The sequence below is a fragment of the Lissotriton helveticus genome, chromosome 1_1, assembly GCF_964261635.1.
Source record: "Lissotriton helveticus chromosome 1_1, aLisHel1.1, whole genome shotgun sequence".
In the NCBI taxonomy this organism is placed as follows: domain Eukaryota; kingdom Metazoa; phylum Chordata; class Amphibia; order Caudata; family Salamandridae; genus Lissotriton; species Lissotriton helveticus.
The window spans coordinates 1,627,755,735-1,627,761,734 of NC_136057.1; the positions used below are offsets into that span (position 1 = coordinate 1,627,755,735).

At 44.6% G+C, this 6,000-nt stretch overlaps 1 protein-coding gene across 2 annotated transcripts in view; it reads right to left on the reverse strand.

The window, feature by feature from the left end:
• The window catches only part of LOC144829387 (uncharacterized), an 815,409-nt gene extending 810,238 nt beyond the window's left edge, over positions 1-5,171 (reverse strand). For both annotated transcript variants that reach the window (XM_078688502.1, XM_078688493.1), the window contains exon 1: positions 5,072-5,171. The gene's annotated coding sequence lies outside the window, so the exon portion shown is untranslated. The remainder of the gene's footprint in view (positions 1-5,071) is intronic.
• Positions 5,172-6,000: the final 829 nt, after the last annotated feature.

Sequence of the window (6,000 nt, forward strand, 5' to 3'; positions counted from 1 at the left end):
CTACCACTACACTACATCCAAATCCTAAAAAAATATATATGCTTTATTGTGCTTGCTGGTACTCCGCCACAGTAAAAGCAAATGGTCCACAGAAGCATCGAGTGAGACCCCCGCCATACAGACTTCCGAATGTCAACATCTAACAGAGTCACCTTAGCCCCTCATTCTTAGGAAGTCAATAATAAGAGTACCATTCAGTTACGTAACAACAACTGTGAGCAATCTAGTGGCAATACAGTGCTAAGGCTTCTCATGATGCACATTTATTAGTTTTGAACGTGACAGTTTTGCACCAGTCCCAAATCTCGCGTTGGTCACTCTTTGTTTCCTTTGCATTCAGGTACTTTAAACCTTTGCTTTCCAGCATGGGTGTAGGAACTGTGGTAGATCTATTCCTCAGATGCTGGAGTGGGGAGGGACATTGGGGACAATATCTTCCCTAGATTTGTCAGTGACAACTGTTGAGTAAACAGTGGCAGACAGAACAAGCCCCGCTCAAGTCATTCTGCACAGCTCTGAAGACTCCTTGAAGAGCTGTTGCTTTGAAAAGCAAAGTCTATGGGGGCTGCAAGATCTCTTTGTTTATTATTTAGTTGTGGTCCCTAAGGTGTTGAAACTCTACTAAAATTGGTTTGTTTGTCAAGTCTACGAGCCAGCAGAACAAGGGAAGGCAAGCGATACTATTTTAAGTTAATGTTACTGCAGGCTCAGGACTTGAGAAAAAGATAGGATTTTAAACAAGCATTTGCAATGCAATAGGTCTCGCATTTGCGAGACTTTGAGATACTGGCATTGTAAATGACAATCCTTTTATCTATGTGTTGGTTTTGAAAACATATAAATAAAAGGCATTGTCATTTATAATGCTAATAGCTTAAAATGTGGCAAATGCGAGACCTATTGCATTGCAAATGTTTGTTATTTTCTTGCCCTGACCTGTTCTGTATCCCAGCTGGACCCTGCTCTCCACCAATCAGGACCCCGCAGCCTGACAAAGTGGAACTGTGCCTCTGAGCTCTAGCAACAAGGAAAGAGCTATCTTCTTGTGACAGAGGTGATCAGTGTTGATAAGTAGCAGAAGGAAGATGCTATCTGAGGGGACCTCTGAAAATGAAGCAAAACTTGACGGCAATAACCAAACTTTAAGAATGATCATGTCACTCGGGACGCATGGACCAAAGCAAATATGGACTTTTGGGTCAGAGTTAGGGACATATTCTCAATTCCTAATAATATACTTTTCAGATTTTAATTTTGTAAGGGACACATTGAATGTCCCCTGCTCAGGGTCTTACACAAAGTCTGCACTTGCACTGTAGCTGGTATGACCCATCCCTTTCAAGCCTTTCTGTCAAGGCGAATAGGCGAGTACCTTTAGACAAAGATTCCTCAAAAGACCATGTTACATGTATGTATTTGTGCAGGCCACAGCCTGTAGTGTAAGTGCTATTGGATAAGAAGTCGGGACTGGCTGTCCATGTGACGTATGACACTTCAAATGGTGACGTTGCAGCTGTGGCTGCTTTAGAATATGAAGGATGCTGATTGACACATGGTACATTGAAATACTACTGAAAAGTTGGCAATTTAATAGCATAGCGGTGAGATTCCAAAATTACACACTAGATATGTAAATGCACATTTCACCATGGACGTGCACAAGTCCCTGCCTCTGAAAAACCAATAATAGCTAGCAGGACGATGGCGATTGGGAGGACCACCACTACCTGGTGCTTTCATGTCTTGCCTGAGTGACACCCCCAACATACCTGGATTTTTAGCCAATAGCAGGTTGCATTCTGGGACCTGTACTTTTATTCTTACGATTATCGGCATGGACAATCCTAATTGCAGCATGCAATGTGCTCTTGGCTAAAATGTCAGGAGTCCTATAAGGTGTTACAGGTGTCGGGTCTGTAAGCAACTACAGGAGGGGTGAAATTATATGTTTTTTGAGAGGGTCGCTGGTGGCATTCAGCTTATTGAAACCGAGGATGACACCGGTGCAACGAAGGAAGGCTCAGTGCAGGGTACAGTTAGAGGGGTAAGAAACGTGAGCAGCCCGCATCCCTCCAGCAGGCCTAAGGGCGGTATATGTGGCCTGCAGGTGATGGGGCCAAGGGGCGGGGCATCACAAAGGAAAGGTTGCTGAAACGTGCACCTGAGATGTTTAGAATAAAAAATAAAAATACCCACGGGTGAAGGGAGAGAGGTTCTACGTGAAGCACACGTTTTGCTCTCGCCCAGGTTGACTAGCAACTACCTTCACGTGCTGTGCTGTATGTCCCGTTCATGGTTTATTGGAGTAATTTACTCTACGTCCGCCCCTAACCAAGCTGCCTTTTAACTTTAATTTCTGACACTGCAGACTGGTGACAGCGGGTGAGTGGCAGCCCTCAGTACCGTGTCACAATCGTATCGGCCTGCCTGTGCAACCTTTGCCATACAATTATCTTTTCAACTATAGGTTCAGCCCTGGCCGCACGGCGACTTCACTAAAAACAAGACCATAAGACTTGTCAAACAGCCTGTAAGACCCATGCTCTGCACAAGGCTTGTTTTAATGCGCCTGCGGGTACGTTCGAACAGTGGCCTTTGATTTAACTTCACGTATTTACTCTTTCGAATTTAACCAGAGGTTAGTATTTAATAGCTCCAAGCGGTATTACCAATAAGAAAATATATAATTAGACTAATTTAGAAGGAAAGATCTTATGCCACTTTCGCTGTGACATTTCCCTCAGCAAGTATCCCGAGGGGCAAAAGTACTACAGTTCACAAGACAATCTTCCGGTTTCACACAGCTGTGCAATATAAATAAAAATAACTCATAACTCACAGCTCTTAAAGCCCCCACCACAGCCCCACTCCATAAGTTCAAAGGACCCACCCACCCCAAGGTGTTACCCCCAAAGGACCACTCTCGTGACTTATACCACTAAAGATGATCCTTCCAGAAATGTCCCATTGAAACACTCCCTGCAGCCCCCACAAAGGCCGTGCAGCACAGAAGCTGCTAACAGCCCCCACAGCACCCTCGCTAGCACAGTCTCCACTTCCTGCTGCAGTCATAGCTCCTTGCTACCGCAGTCCTGATCGGCTCCCTCCCTGGGGCCCACCACGGCGCCTCTTCCGTAGTCCATTTTATTTTTCTAGCCCCCTCAGAACACGTAAACACAGCCGTTTCCCCTACTCACCGGCGGGATCAGCAGGGACGGGGAGCACAGCTGGGGCGGTAAAATTACTGCTCGTGCGGGGCTCGGAGTGAGGCTGCCAGGAATGTAAGGCCACACCCGGGCCCGCCCTCTCCTAGCTCTACGCACCAAGCGGCAAAACAGAGGACGGACTGCGCAGCGCCGATAAGTCATACAATGTACACATATTTCATAGAAAGGGAAGGAAAACAAAAAGAGCCCGGTGAGTGGGGGGGGGGGGGTGTACGCTCGTGTGTCTGTTCGAATGTGTCTGTCTGTGTGTGTGCACGTGGGTCTGCGTGTGTGTATGCAGTGTGTGTGTGCCTGTGTATGGCTGTGTATGTGCGCATGCGTGAGTGTAGAGTGTTTGCGCAAGGGAATGAGGCAGGAGAGGGGCACGGCGCCGTGCGCGCTCATGAGCTCAAAACTGAGCAGCTCTGCGCTCGTGCACCCTCTCCTGTCCACATTCCCGAAAACGGGCGACATAAGGTCTTTCGCTGACGCGAGACCTAAAAAGGCTCAACAACTCAATGAGCGCAATTAAATAATTAGTCAAAACAAAAGAGTCTCGGATTGAAGGGGTGATAAGTGTATTTATTGAACTCCATGCACTTACACTAATTAAATAACTGAACACAAAGCACTGACATTTAGTGCTAAAGGAAGAGAGAAGGAAAAACCTGTGAAGTCTCAACTAACTGCAAAATATCAAATACTGGATTCAAATCCTGGCTTTCGCACCAAATTGTGTAATCCACAACCCATTGCTTTACTTCACTGTGAATCATTTTCCTTAAACATCTAGTTTGAGAAGACGTTTAAGTAATTCAGTATATGACCTGTGATCTAGAAAAACCTAAGCTATAAATGGGTAAAATGAAATTATCTAGGTTTACATTAAATAACTGTAGCAGTTGAGCAACACGGAGTGCAGGGGGAGAGATATACAGGAGAAGTGGCTCGAAAACACATGCACTCTAATGGAGTGCTTCACACAAAACACAGAAGGTAGTGCTATAAAAGCAAGTAGTCATGCCAGTCACTCAATTGGAAGGACAACCAAGACTGGCAAGTGGGGACACGAATAAAAAAAAAAACTGGCAAAAGAGAGTGGAAAGGAAAGTCAACCAATGGGAAGCTATGGGTGCGCTCCAAACCCTTATATGTTATTGGTAAGCCGCTATGTGCCTCGCAAGTGTCTAGCAGAATCGACCTAAAAGACTCGGGACATAGGCGCTGAAAAACACATGGCAAAAACAATAATACATAAACCAACTTGAATTGTTTGATAAAATGATATTAAATTCTTCACCTGTAGAATTTATGCCTCAGATATAAATAGCTAAAAACACAAAAATTATGTCAGCACAGCCGTAGAGTCAAACACACGCTCGAAGCTGAAAGCTGTTCCTTCTGCCCATTCACTTTAGCCACACCAGTCACATGCAGTAACCAGAGTTGTTTTCATGATACATTGGAACTAGCGGTCCCTAAATTACAAACTTATTTTGTGAACAGTGAAACATTGTAGCGAGCAGCTTTCAAATCCAAAGTTTACTTTGTAGCGAGTGTCTTTCTGCATTTATTGATGTACCGTAACGGCCAAACCCGAATCGCTCACAATACACATCTTCTCCTCGCAGCAGCAGTTAACCTCTTCCATGCCACACCGGTTTATGCAACAATCTGAAATTGATCCTCTAAGTAACGGGCGGCCCCAAACCTGTGGACGTTTAGAAGCCTGCGCTAACTTGCACACTCACAGGATCATAATTACACGCAAATACCAGGGACACCGATGGACAATAAATACAATGTATTCCCCAAACGAGGTAGAGTAGAAGCAAGGTAGCTCCGTATTTTGACATTTCGCTCACCTTCAGCAAGAACCAGGACAGCACTCTTCAGCCCAACACCTCTTATCCCTTGCCTCACAAACGTGGTCTGATTGTCTCCTAGCAAAACACCCACTTCCTGGCCTCTTTTACCCGGCCATTGTGCCTGACCTTTACCGTAATCTACAGAGCAACTACGACCCCTAAATGCCTCTTTCTCCTGTCTGCTGAAAGAGGTGGAAAGGGGAGGGGTCTTCCCTTACCGGGAACTTTCACGTAATAGGAGGGCACTCAAATCCGGCAAAAATAAGCAAGAAAATATTCTTTGAACCGAAGTAAAATGCCGATTTTTTTAACCGCGCTTGCAACTATGGTAATTAAATTTTGCTAAAAATGTAGATTTTTTTTTTTTTTTTTTTTTAAATCCTACCACAAATCAGTATTCGCAAACGATTCCGTGTTGACGGGAAAAGATAGGTCCAGTCTTGTTATTTCCTCTTACAAATTTTAGTAAACTTATACGTTATAACATTTTGGTTCCATTAAAGTGAGTAGTCACTTAATTGAATAGGTTGTCAAACGAATGTCCCAAACTGGGGTATAAATGTCACCGGTGACTGGGTACCATATGGTAATTGTAAGTCCCAAGTGTGGAGTCCCAGAATATAGGGGGTATGGGGAAACGCCGGGGGAATAAGGCCTAAGTGTAATGAGGCAAAAAAGACAACGTGAGGCAGTCTTAGGTAAGTGCAATCAACCAGGAGCGCTGAATGCACGTTTATTTATACCCTCTGGACCGTGCCTGGCCCAGAAGGTCGAAAGTGGTTACAATGTTTGGCAGTGACCGGAGGGCTCACTACATCCCTCCTAAACTTTCCTAACAAAATAATAATAATAACACTATTAATTATATGATACACCATTGCATATGGATCATAAGATCAATATCTATTTCAGCAAACACATTCTTT